Source organism: Canis lupus, chromosome 4 (genome assembly GCF_003254725.2).
Source record: "Canis lupus dingo isolate Sandy chromosome 4, ASM325472v2, whole genome shotgun sequence".
NCBI lineage: Eukaryota > Metazoa > Chordata > Mammalia > Carnivora > Canidae > Canis > Canis lupus.
Genome location: NC_064246.1, coordinates 67,746,876 through 67,761,486, shown reverse-complemented (window position 1 = coordinate 67,761,486; position 14,611 = coordinate 67,746,876).

The window sequence follows — 14,611 nt, the reverse complement described above, 5'->3', positions numbered from 1 at the left end:
ATTAACAAGTCCCTCTATCACCAACATTCTCTCACTATTTCCTGAAGTAGGTATATACCATAGTGTATATCTTTATATACAGTTCTCCATCTGCATTCAAATGCATGCATTTAAATATATATCCTATCCTTCAGTTTGTTTTTTTTCCCCCACTTAAACACATAGCTCTTATATTCCACAGTATTGATGTATCATAATTTACTCTGCAATTACTGGTGAAGAGTCAGTATTCCCCAGTTCTGGCCATACAACTAGGATTCTGAGCATGTTATTTTGTTGAAGAACCAGTTGTATCAGCACCAGAGAGTAATGTTGTCCTGAATAGAACCATCACTCTTTTCATCTAAGAAGATCCTGTTTGAAAAAAATAAAATAAATAAAAATAATAAATAAAGAAAGAAATAAAGAAGATCCTGTTTGGCAATGGATCTATTAGAGTAGACAGATAGATAGAAACAAGCAGGAGGGAGGAAAGGACAATTAGTCATTGGAAAATGACTAATACAAACTTGAGCAAAAGTATGAAGGGAAGGAAACCAAGGTGGATCCCAGGGTGGAGCGATGATAATGAGACAGGAGGGAGGACACCAAATACATCCCCATAAAAGAACACAGTGTGAAACTCACCACACTGCCACCAATTGTCAGGTCAGTTCAGTCACTTTTTGCTAAATAAAAATTTTACTACTTTAACTCTCTGTCAAGTGTCTCACCTGAATTTTTTCCTTTGAGAAGACAAGGACCGAGGAGTTCTACAACCCATTGCCACATTTCCAGACTCTGTTCTAGTCTGATTTGCTTTTAAGGGGTTGCATAATACACTAATCAAGGACATCTCTGCCTATGTATTGACCATGTGACCTGGGGCAAGGCTCTTTGGCCTTAGTTTCTTCACCTATGAAATGGAAATAGTAATAGTATCTCTTTTATGGAGTTGTCTAAGGATTAAGTGAGTTAATATTTGTGAAGCACTTAGAACTGTGTCTACAAAATAGAACTAATTGTATATGTTTTTGATAACTAAATAAAAATAAATTTTAATGGTATATATTCAAAACACTAGGTTATAAAAATATTATAGCAAATTTTTAATATTCAGTAACATTAAATCCTTCACCAATATTCCTTATTCTAAATTGATTGGTTATTATTTATGCTTCTATATATACTTTTTAAAGATTTTATTTATTTATTTATTTATTTGAGAGAGAGAGAGAGCATGAGCAAGGGAGAGAAGTGGAGGGAGAGGGAGAAGCAGACTTTCCACTGAGCAGGGAGCCCAATGTGAGGCTCAATCCCAGGACCCTGGGATCCTGACTTGAACCCAAGGCAGACACTTAATTGACTGAGCCATCCAGGTGCCTCCACCCCCCGCCCCATGTACTTTACAATGCTTTGTCCCAACCCATTGAAATTCTGATTGGAATTGTTTTGTATTTTTTTTTTTAATTTGAGAGGGATTTATATTTTATAGTAAATCCTTCATCTGGGAACATAGGTTTTGTTTCCTATTTGTCTTACTGTATTTTTAAAGAGATTTTATTTATTTATTTATGAGAGACACAGAGAGAGAGAGAGAGAGGCAGAGACATAGGCAGAGGAAGAAGCAGGCTCCATGCAGGAAGCCTGATGTGGGGCTTGATCTTGGGACTCTGGGATCATGCCCTGAGCCAAAGGCAGGTGCTCCACCACTGAGCCACGCAGGTGTCCCTTACTGTATGTTTTTAAAGTATATTTTATAGCTTTTCTCATAAGAGTCCTGTCCCTTTCTTGCTAAATTTTATCCCTATGCATGTTATGATTTGGAGGACTTTGTGAGTAGGATGCTCATTTCTGTGTGTTTTTAAACATTTGTTTTGGAATAGAAAATATATAGACACATGGATCAAAATAAAAAATGCATGCAAGAGTATCCAGCAAGAGTTCCTCCAATACATTTCTTTGGTTCTCTCCCTTGTATGGTTTGTAAAAGGTTCAACCTTTTTCTCTAACTGCCGGAAAACATTTGGTACTAATGCAGGATGTTCTCATAAACTTATCTGATCTTGATGGGTAAACAAGAGTTTTACAAGGTCCTTATAACATGTCATTCAATGGAGGTTAGTAAGGACATAAAGTAAATAAGCATTATTTACATCTGTAATAGCTTTAGTGAAATGACTCTCCTCAAAACCGTCACACATCCTAAGTAGTGTCATGCTAGAAGAGTGTTCATTTGGGTCTCCATCCCTGCAACTCTCTTCATACTTAGATGAGGCTATTTGTTCCCATTTACACCTATACTCAAACAGCCCTTCTGTGTCTTGGGGACTTTTCTGATCTGAGATCAGATATTGTGTGTATTGTAGCCTTAAGTCTCAATCCTCAAGGAAAACTGTCAAATAAAAAATAAAAAATAATTAAAAAAACTATTGTCCTCCCTTCTCTTTCCTTGTTCAGTTAAGGACTTTACCTTCCACCAGTTACAAGCCTGGAGATCCCAATTATGGAAGTCCAGTTCACAATGAGCCCAGAAGCAAGAGAGACCCATCAAGCCTTATGCTTTCTTGTTGGGCCAGAAGGTAGGGGCGGGGGAACAAGAGAAGTATGAAACTTGGCTTTTACTTTGTGCGAAATATCACAGCAGGTCCCTGAATATGGATCCTTCAGATCAGTACTGAATGGCAGTGCTTGAATCTTCATAAAGTTTATCTTTAACCCTCTGCAACATGTATATCTTTCCAAGGATCCCAGCATATTAGTTACCTCTTATTTGTTTTGCTTAATTAGCATGATGTCATTTATGTAATCTGTGAGATGTTCTGTGGAACTGCCCAGATCATATCATGGCAGAGAGCAGAAGAATTAACAGCACCCTGAGGCAAAACCGTAAATGAATATTACTGTCCCACATGAATGCAAACAGTTTCTGATCCTCTCCCCTGATTTACAGCAAAGAGAAAGTATTCTCCAGATGAATGATTATATACCATGTACCTGAGGCATTATTAATAGGTTCTTCTGATGGCAGTGCCCTCCGTGGCCCCCCACGGACCTGCACAGAGCTGAGGCTACCACTTGATAACCTGCAATACTCCTCAGTCATTCTCCAGGATCCATACAGTTTCTGCTGAGGCCAGACTGGCACGCTGAACAGAAATGTGATAGGGAACATTACCCCTACGGTCCTTTGGATTTTTAATGGAGCCACTCATTTCCACCATCTCACCCAACTATCACGTTGTTTTTTATTTACTCTCTTCACCAGGGTGAGAGGTAGTCGCACAGTTTTCCACTTGATCTTCTCCATATGATAGATAGCTCTTACTGCAGAGGCAAAGGCCCAGTTTGTGTATGTGTTGCCGGAGGTGGGGGTAGGGGGAAGTGGTGTATAACTTCAATGCCTAGTATAAAGATTGAAATTATACATTCAGGGACTGGGGATATAATCACAGTGGGCCCACTAGGAGTTGGACTTTAGCCAGAATTTCAGAATCACTTTTGGATTTTGGGGGGGATTTTTTTGGGGGGGTTGGTTTTGGTTGCAGATGATAAGCAGCGCCCTTGTTGACTGCCAACGAATGCGCCTCTGGGAATGTCATACTCTGTTTACCGTCTCTGCAACTCCTTGCCAGTCAAGCTCTCTTGACTACCTTTACGGCCTTTCCAGGCATTATGATACTTTCAGCTGCCTGGCTCTTTCTTTAAGCATCGCCAGTTGGCTTTTATTGTTTCAGGCCCCACATCCTCATGATATTAATGAACCTAGCTCTGTGACCACCTCCTCTACAATTAACACTAGTCAACAAAGGGGACCTACTACCATATCTTTGGGTGTTGCTGAATGGTGTCCTTCTCACTAGTGCATTCTTAATGGCCTTGGTGAGTGGTGTGTCCTCCAGACTCTGGTGGAACACAGTCCTCTCTGGGCTTTTCTGGCCTCAGGTAATATATATCCATCCTGGTATGCCTACTTTTCAGCAGCCTCTTCATTCCTTCCTTCATTGTCTGCTGGGGCAGTAGCTGCTTCCAGACCTCTAAGAGCTACCCTCACAGTGAGTTTGCACGAGGCCTTGGCAAGTTGATAAATCCCGGGCATTGATAAACTGTCCCTAAGCCAAAAAATTCTTGCTTGGTCTTACATGCTGGCCTCCATGATCAAGCACCCTCACAATCCAATCCCAGTGGTACTCCAATGGCTCCTACCAGTACAACCTAGCTAATTCTCATAGCTCCTCTTATGTATGATATTTTCTCTTTATAGATCCAGCACTGCCCTGGCAAGGCCTTGCTAGCTATTATTGTAGCAGCCAGAAGAGGAGATGCAGACGATGCCACAGGGTGGGCACCTGTTGCCTTGTAGGAGAGGGGCCTCTACAGTGTTCTGCAGCACACAGCAGGTGCTAATACCCACTAGGGAGTGTAGTACCTCTGTAAGCTGTTAAGGTTCAGGGCCGACATCTCCAGTGGCATCCACCCAGATATTTCCATCCAATATTTTGGGGTTCTTGGTTTCCCAATGAGGGTCTGTTAGCTTAAGAGTTCTGCTTTGGCTGAACATTCAAACATCTCTGAAACTCTGTAACTCTACCTACAAAGTATTTGCTGCTAAATTGTGTCAGCAATCCCACTGTAGGAGATACGGGTCTCTGTTAATTACCAGTAGGAACTTCTGGTCTTCACCCTTAACATATAACTTTTTATTAATGGATCTAGTTTCTCATTATTGCTCTGAAGGACATCAGTATAATTTAGCAGTAACCAGCCAGCTCTGCTATCTTTGTAAGTACCCACATTACCACCACCATCTTTTAAATTTATGAATCAATGCACCCTTAAAGGCATTCCACCCAAAATAAGTGATTTTCCCAGGTCACCTTCAGTGAAATTTATAGCAGTTGGACCAGTAACAAGTTCCATGTCATCTTGCCACCTGTATTGTTGGATCACTTCTGGCACCCCTTGTGTCAGTTCAGGATTCCCAAGAAGCATATGCCAACATAGGGTTAGTTATACAACAGATTTATTGGGGAAATTACATATGAGGGACAATGCATAGGTAGCTATAGGAGGCTGGAGGAGCCTCAGATCGGGATGCAGGTCCAGCCCCTGTGCAGGAGAGAAGGAAGAAAGGGAAACTCAGGTATGCTGTGGCTCTAAGAGTGCTTATAGGAAGTTCTTGAGCCAATGTCACCTGCAAATGTGTCCTACATTTCACAAGAAAGGGGCTGCTTTAGTATCATCACTGTGTTCGTTCAATCATTGGCTGAGAGCAGCCTGTGGGAAGTCTGATCTTAGCATAAAGGCCATGATGGATTCAGAGGGCAGGCTGGAGCTTTTTATGGCCACCACAGATATACTGTTTTAAATTTTTCATTGCTAAACAATTCTGAAACTTATTATTATTTTTTTTTTAGAGAGGGGAAGCGGGGAGAGACAGAGGAAGAGAGAGAGAGAGAGACGGAATCTTAAGCAGGCTCCATGTCCAATGTGGGGCCTGGCACAGGGCTCAGTCTCAAATCTTGAGATCATGACTGAGCCAAAATCAAGAGTCAGACACTTAATCGACTGAGCCATCCAGGTGCCCCTGCAATTAATATTCTTGTGTGTGTGTGTGTGTGTGTGTGTGTGTGTGTGTGTATAGCATAAGAATTTCTCTAGGATTTATACAAATAGTTGCAGGATTACTGGACCACAAGTTATATACTTTTCCTAGTTTATGAATCTTTCAATGTATTCTTCCCTGTGGCTATAGTGACTTAAATTCCCAGTAGCATTTAATAAAAGCTTCCATGTTTTGCCAACCATGATCTTATCCATTTAAAAATATTTACCCAATCTGATGGGTAAACAGTGAAATCTTATTTTTGCTTTTACTTTGTACTTCTCGGATTACTAATGAAATTTTTTACATTTGATTCTTTGAAGTTTTTCTTCTGTGAATTACCTGTTCTTGTCTTTCCCCCATTTTTCTTTTAGTAGTCATTTTTCTTTTGGATTTTTAAAATCTGTTTCAATACACTCTGGATACTGACCCATTATCCATTGCACACATTGAAAATATATTTTCCTTTAAGTTTAATTATTGTCTTTTCACTTTGTGGGACAATTAATTATATAGAAGGATTAATTTGGGATGTAGTCAAACTTTGTTTTTTTGATTTGTGCTTTTTGGACCCTGTTTAAAAAGCACTTCTCCATCCAACACATAAATATTTGCAGTCATATTTTATTCTAATGGCAGATTAAAATTTTGTTTTTCGTGTTTGGTTCTTTTATTTTGTCCATGTGAAACTTATTTTTGTATATGTATATGCATAGAGATATAGTTTTATTCTCTGATGTGTCCGAGATTACAAATCTAATTCTTGACAGTTTCCAGACTTTAAGTAGGTACTCTTTCTACACCCTGAGTTATCTTGAAACAAGTGCATCACCTGAGCACTTTGTTGGAGAGAATGGGTAGGAATATTTCAGATGCAGTTTGTCTCATTATGGGACTACTCAAATTTACAGCAACCTGAAAGGTTACAGACAAATAAATGGAAAAATTGGCTTTAGAATATGTCATTGACAAAACTTTTTGAATGATTTATTAAATGATATTTGACTAAAATTGTAACAGAAGTAACAACATTCAGCTGTCATACTTTTCAATTTGATTTACAAAAATGAAATTAAAAATTATATTCATTTGACTTTAAATCAATTTTTCCTAATACAGATTAGGTAAGATTATTCCCTAAGAATAACATGTATAATGAAAAAATATTTTAATCTCATTTTAACCACTTGCTAATGGGATATGCATGCTTCTTGGCTACAACCTCTCAAAACTTTGGAGTCATATTAGATACTGCCAGCCTCATTTCCTGCTCTTCATTGATTCTAGCATGGTCCTTGCTTATTATGTAGAATGTCTTAAGTGAAGATGTAAAATAGCTCATCTGGTGGGAAAACATTTACTTGGAAAATGTAGCTGAATTGTTGGGGAATGTTGAATGACAAAGTAAAGTTTTTCAATTGTCAATTTAAAGTACAACCACCTATACAATTTTATTTTTCTTAATTCCTTGAGTGCCAATAGATTAAAAATAAATAGTGGGTTAATCCAAGTTTGGAGTTTGGAATCTATAGCACCCATCGAATCTGCTTTTCATTATTTCCATTGCAAATTTAAGTTCTAGTATCATACATTACTTTCCATGAAGTCAATCTGTCAATCCCTCCAGTTATACTACCTAGCCAAATCCACGACTCTACTCAGGCAAATTCCTTCTTTCTCTCCTTAATCATTAACTTTCTTTTTATTCTTTATTATTACCATAAGTCTAAACACATACTTTAGTTTGATTAAAAAATAATAACAATCAAGAGCATTCATTTTACTACACAACTTCCTATACCAGTTTCCACACCATTTTTTCTGCTTTTCATAGCACAGTATCTCAAAGAGTTGCTTACATTCATTTTCTCCAGTTCTTCATTAAATATTCATGCTTCCATCTATATTATCTGGCTTCTGTCCCAATCTCTCCACTGACAGTTTTTATTCAAAACGATGATCTATACATTGCAAAATCCAATGGATACCTTCTTCTTTATTGACCTCTCAGCTACATTTCATATAGTTGGTACTCCTTTCCTAGTGAAAGTATTTCCATTTTTTACTTTTTGACATTATGCTTCAGGATTTTTTTTCTTTTCATACTGACTATTCCTTCTACATCTCCTTCACGGTCAACTCCTCCATCCAATCTCTTGGTGCTAAGGTTCTTTGGGAATTAAAATTGAGCCATTTTCCTTACTCTACCTATACATTCTTTCTACCGATCCTTCCTTGGTTTAAATATCATTTGTGTGTTAACAATGCTGAAATTTTATTTCCAGAAAAGACTTCTCTGACATTCTGTCTCATAGGAATAACTCCCTCTTGACATCTCCAATGGCTTATTGGTTTATCTCATAACTGTTTCTCTACTATCTTTCCTATCACTATAAATGGTTCCATTTATTCGAGCAATAGACTAGTCTATTTTCTTCCTATAGCATAACATTCAATAAATCAGCAAATCTTTTCAGGAACAATCTGCTGCTATCACCTTAGTCCAAGCCACATCTCTCATACCAACTCCTGCAATAGCCAGCTAACTGGACTATTTTTGCTTTTGCCTTTCTATAACCTATTCGCACTCCATTCAAAGCAATCCTTTAAGAACATATCTCTCTCTGGTAACAAGCCTTCAAATGGCTTTCCATAACACTTTAAATCCTTGTCTTCTTCATTTCATGCCATGGCTGTCTTTTCTCACTATGCTCTAGTCACACTGGATTTCTTTGCATTCCTAGAATGCCCAAAGCTTTTTGCTTTATATTTCCTTCTGTTTGGACCATTCTTTCTTCAGCCTTCATATGTCTGGACTTGCTCATTTTTTGCTTAAGAGATACCTCCAGAAGGAAGGTTTCCTTGTCCATACTTTCCTAAGTAAACTCCTGGGGGCATTCTCTACCAAAACATCCCACCATTTATCATATTTCTCCTCTATCAGCCATAGAAGAGATGCTATCCAAAAAGAGCCATGACTTTTGGTTGAGAGATGCAGCCTCTGCCCCAACCAAAGCTATAGAAGATTGATAGACACTATTGAAAATATTTAAAGATGCAGGAACTGCAGCTTAAAAGAACTTATTTGATTTGACCCTCCAAAACCACAATTATAGTGAAGGAAATAGAATTCTAACTCCAGTGTGTGTGACTTCGGAGCTACGCTTCTAACTGATTAATTCTTACTGGGAGAAGCTGACCAGAGCAGCTTTCTCTAAGCACAAAGCAATAAAATTAGAAATTACACTTCAACAAAAAATAGATTAAAAATTCTCCGAATTGATCTCTGTTTAATCAAAAAAGAAACCAAAAACAAACTAATGACACTGGAAATACTATATTAAAATAATAGATGGGAATCTCTAAGAGCATTACTTAGGAGTACAATTATTGCCTTAGATTATTTTATTCATAAAATCAAGAGAATGAGGTTGCCTAGGCATCTCAGTCAGTTACATGTCTGCCTTCACTTAGGTCATGATCTCAGGGTTCTGGGATTGAGACCCATGTGGTTGGGCTGCCTGCTCAGCAGAGAGTCCGCTCCTCCATCCCCCATTCATGCATGCTCTCTCTCTCCTAAATAAATTAATAAAAAAAATTTAAAAATCAAAAGAATGAAAATAAATGAATTATGCACTTAATTCCAGAATTTAGGAGAAGGGGAAGCAGAGGGGAGTGCAAAAAGACATACCTAAGGGAAACAAGAAGAATAAAAACATATTAATCAGAAAATATTTTGTTTAAAAAAAAAAAGGAATCAGTATATAAATACAGGCCTGTTTACACACACACACATACACATTGAAAATTTTTGGGAGACAAAGTTTAAACTCACTGTGTGATGATACACTCTGTAATCAATTTCTTTCATAGCTTTGTTGAGATATAATTGATAAAGAATAAACTACCCATATTTGAAGTGTACTATCTGTTAAGTTTTGACAAATATATGCCTGTAGAGCCATCAACACAAACAATTAGTTTTCATTGTCTAGATTTTTATAAATATAAAGTCATAAGGTATGTATTTTTTGGTCTGGCTCCTTTCACTAATTATGTATTCTTCTGTGATTTATGTATGTTGTATTTGTCAACAATTCATATTTCTGTTAAGTAGCTAATTTAGCCTCACTAAGCTTCCAGAAGAGAAGAACAAATGAGTCTCCAAAACCATTTGTGTGTCTCCACTTGCCTAATAAAGAAGCAATGTCTATGAGTTGAGACCTCTTGACTATTTCAAATGATGTTAAGTAAAACGAGGACTAAGAATTGACCATTGGATTTAGCAATAGGAAATTCATTAATCACCTAGGCAAAGTCAGTATTAATGGAGTGGTGGAGGAAATGACTGACTAGAGTGAAATTAGGAGCAGTTTGAGAAGAATTGGAAATAGTGAGTATAAGTAACTCTTTCAAGGAATTGTGCTGTCAATGGCAGATAAAAATAGTTGAGTGATAGCTGGGAGGGGAAGTAGGATTAAGAACAGTTTTTCTTCCTTTTTAAATTTAAATTCAATTAGCCAACATATAGTACACACTTAGTCTTTTTTTTTTTTTTAGAGAAAGAGATAAAGTGAGCAGGGGGAGGGACAGAGGGAGCAGAAAGAGAGAGAATCTTAAGCAGGCTCCTTGCCCAGTGCAGAGCTCAACCCAGGGCTCAATATTACAACCCTAAGATTGTGACCTGAACCAAAATCAAGAGGCACTTAACCAACTGAGTCACCCAGGCACCCCTAGTTTTTCTTTTTAATATAAAAAAGTATGAAAATCTGTCTACCTACCTACAAGAATAATTCAGAAGAAAACAAAAGTTGATTTTAGGAGAGAAGGGAGATAGTAATGTTCTGAATGAAATGATGTGGAAATTTGTGCACAAGAAAGAAGTCTGGATTTAGTAGGAGTGAAAAGAACTGACCCATCATAGCACATAAATGTGAACAGATGCTGGAAGGTGGGTAGATGCTGTGGTGGTGCTGGTGGAGGGCAGGTCTATAGAATCTCTCCTCTGATTACTTCAATTTTCTTAGTGAACTAAGAAAGAATGTCTCCAGCCAAAAATTAGAGTGAGGAAGAAATGTTGCAGGTTTAAGGGGAGATTAATGAATATGAAATAATCATCTGAAATTACATGTCTTTTACATGATTGGTAAGTCATTCTAAATGTTCTCTGACCTGGAGGATAACAGCGTTAGTCAGAAAATTAAGTAGCTAAAAACTTAAGCATTATTCATCCAGAAAAATATGGGCATGCCTGAACTCATTGCTCTCACAAAACCCAAATTCTGACAGTTATCTTCCATGACTTAACTTTGAGACATTAAGTTACATGTTTGTTGTGTTTGACTTTCATTTCACTTTGGGATTGAGAATTATAAACCAATTTCCTTTTAGACTCTTGACACTTTGCTATTAGTTACTGTTTAACAAGAGCCCTATCAGCTGTGTGGCACCTCCAGGGAAGGGGCGGGTATGTGTGTTTCTGGCAAGAGAGAAAAATAAATATTTTTAGCTTGTTTCTTCCGTTTCCTTTTGTTAATTCTTTCAACTAAGAAGAATAATGTATGTTTCTCTGCTTGGTTTTGGTGGCAGTGTATCAAAAGGAGACTACCCACATAAATTGAGATAGCTCCATTTTGTTTTACAGGCACATTTGCCATATTAAAATCTGGGTTATCTCCCCTCATGGGGAAAAGAAAAGGAAATTACATTTTCAGGTCTGTTTAATGTATCCAAAAAAAGAAGGAGCAATTTCTGTCTGTTCCTGAAGAACATGAAAGCTTCTCTTCCAGCTGCTACTGTGGAAAAAAAAATAGGAAAGGAAGACTGAGCTTTACAGACTTATTTCATTTTGATCATTCAATATGTTTTCAATAAGCTGCACAATTTGATTTTTAAACAAATAATAAAAATGCAAGGGTAGGTCCATTGGGCAAAGGTTTTGGCTTTAACTTGAAGCAAATGATAAAAAATAACAGATGGAGAGAGAAGGCGTGAAAAGAGTAATTTTATAAAATAAATCCTGGGCTCAGTATTTTTTTGGCCCCTCAGTGCTTTGCCCAGTTAAATATTGACTTCACTCTTCAGTACTCCTATTGCTTGTCTGATAATAGCAAGTGGAGGATGAGCAGGTTATTCAACAGCCATCTATTACAGTTCAAAATGGTAGAAAATTCAGAGTAGGCTTGCAGCAATATACAACAATGGAAATAAATGAATAAACCTAAAGAGAACTTTGAGGAGGAAATTACATGATTGAGTCACAGTGCCACCTGGCCTACACAATAATCCTCTGCCCAAATGGCCTCAGTTTGCTAATACAAACATGAAATTGACTACATTTTATACGGAAATTGTATCTTTTCAAGCACAAGATAAATTTGAGATGCCAGTCCTTCAAAGAGGACAATTTATATCATACTGCTTGTAGGAGACTTTCCATTTGGATCATTCACTGATTGTTGAACAGCTTTGAAGTGTCCATTTCTAGGTCCAAATGGTCGTTATCTCAGATATCATAACTTAGTAGTATTATCAGACTAAAAACTTTAGGATGAGTATAGGTGAGAAAATGTACATATCAGAGACCTATCACCCAAATACTATTTCTTAAATTAGAATTTATAATAAGGAACATTTACGTAAATTTTGCAGAATATATGGCCTTTTTAAACCTTTGGGTGATTTCATTTGCATATTTAAATAGTTTACAGCTATTCTTTCACCTCAAATTATGATGTCTTGGTTTTGAGATTTATTCACGGTTTTTAACTTAATGTTCCCCAACAGAAGCAAGGACACTCATTCATCAAAGCTATAAACATTTTTCTTTCCTTGCCATATACACTCTATTTTAAGGTAGAGGGAGGAATGAAACTTAAGAACATTTCAGAAGACTCAGCACACTCGATTAGCATGTGCAGAGGCTTGCACCCTACATTGGATATAATTTTTCTTTCAGATTATGTTTTGGTAGGAACTTATCCAGATTAATTCTAGAGTAAAGGAATGTTAGAACAGAAGGGGCCCCTAGAGAGGGTCTAGGGCTGGAGGCCAACCCAACTGTCTTGCTTTATAAACTCTCCCAGAAAAGTTAAGAGACTTAAGCAGTGTTATATTAATGTGTAGCATGGTCCCTGTCTTTTATTGTATAGGACATTTGGGAATGAAGTACCATGTGTATGTAAAATTATAGGCTTGGGGTCAGAGTAAGTGACATTAAAATCCTTGCTGAATGATACCTAGCTATGTAACCTTGAGTAAGTCACTCAACCTCTCTAAAACCCAGCTTCTGTGTCTTAAACTGGAGATAATAAGTAGCCTACCACATAAGGTTGCAATATGAATTATGTGAGAAAACCAATGTAATAGGTCTTCACACACAGAGAATAATAAAATAGCACAGGAAATATATAAATTCATTATGCTAAAATTCCTGATGGTATTGCAAAACATAGTGAATAATTTCTGCTCTTAATAGCTTAAAAATTAAATTTGGATGGAGTATTATCAAGAAATATTTCAGGCTGTTTAAATTATGTTTGTGAATCTCATTAGTTGCACAGGGTATAATATTGAACCTGGGGCACTGTCTCTGTAAAACCAAGCCACTTTGAAGGAGGTCTATGGAAGATAAAAAGGTAATGCTGCCATGAATTCATCTGAAGAGCCAATGAAGATATTATAGATACATATGTATATATGTATGTATATATATAGGTGTGTGTATGTGTGTGTAGAAGGAGGAATGAAATATATATATATATATATATATATATATATATATATATACCTGAGAAATTTAAGTAAACTGGCCCTCTTGATTTATCTTTTTTAATTAATTGAAACTGAATCTAATCATATTAAAATCAGATTTTAGATCCTTAATGAATAGGTTATCATTGTAAGCAGAGGCAAATGTAAGAAAAATCCAATATCATATTCCTATTCTTGAGAATTTGATGGATCCAGTTGTTTGATTTCACCATGTAAGAACTCTGAACCTGAACATCAAACATATGTTTGCAAAGTATCACCAACGAGATGCCAATAAACAGTTATGGCCAACTGGCTTCGATGCAACTCTTTTTGGCTGGTAGGCAAATTGTATTTGGGTCAGAGAGAAAGCCAAGTCTCTGAGGATTCTCTTATATAGCATTCTAAACAGCAATAGCTCCATTGTTCAGATAAGGGGTCTTTACTCAAGGCCTCCTTGTAAATAATCTAAAGCACATACAGACAACAATGGCTCTTGTTGGAGCAAGCTTTTAAGAAGTGCTTAAAAGTTCTTCAAAAAAGTACATAGGAAAAAAAAAGTACATAGGAGAACTTTTATCTGCATTGCAATTTGGAGTCCACTTAATTCAAACGCTGTATCCTTTCAAGTTGTCTGAGAAGCAGATGCCAAGACAGAATTAGATGTTGGAAGAATTTATTGCAGGAGACAACTGTGAAAGACCCGGGGAGAGGGAGCGGAATAGGCAAGGAGAGTATCACACCATGATGCAGTTGGAGTACCTGTCAAAGGAAGGAAGGATGATCTCGTGGGAAGAGCCTCAGACTATAATGCAGCTCTGAGAGTGTTTCAGTCAGGTCAATAGGGAACACCCAGAACAGAGATGGCTCTTTGGAAGAGTCTGCTTTGGGGCAGAAATGGCCTAGCTCTGGTTGCCAGTCTCTGGCTGGGAGCAGCCTGGAGAAAGTGTGGCTTTGGCATGAACATTATGGCAGATTCAAAGGCGTGGCCACCAGAGGCTGTCTGCCAGCCCTGGTAGTTGCATAGAGTTCTCTGGAAGGGAAATCTGAACACTAACTACCATGGCTGCCGTAGATGCTTTTCTAAGATAATGCCCACAGAGTTCTCTAAGCAGGCTTCTTAAAAAGATGAGAAGGTTTGTTAAGGATGGTTGAAACAATGAAATGCAGTGGATGCCAGATAGCATTACATACATCGAGATACATACAGACATTTGCTGGGGCTCAGAAGCTGGCTTAGGTCATTGCCTCTATTGTGTAAGTTCAGATTTCCTT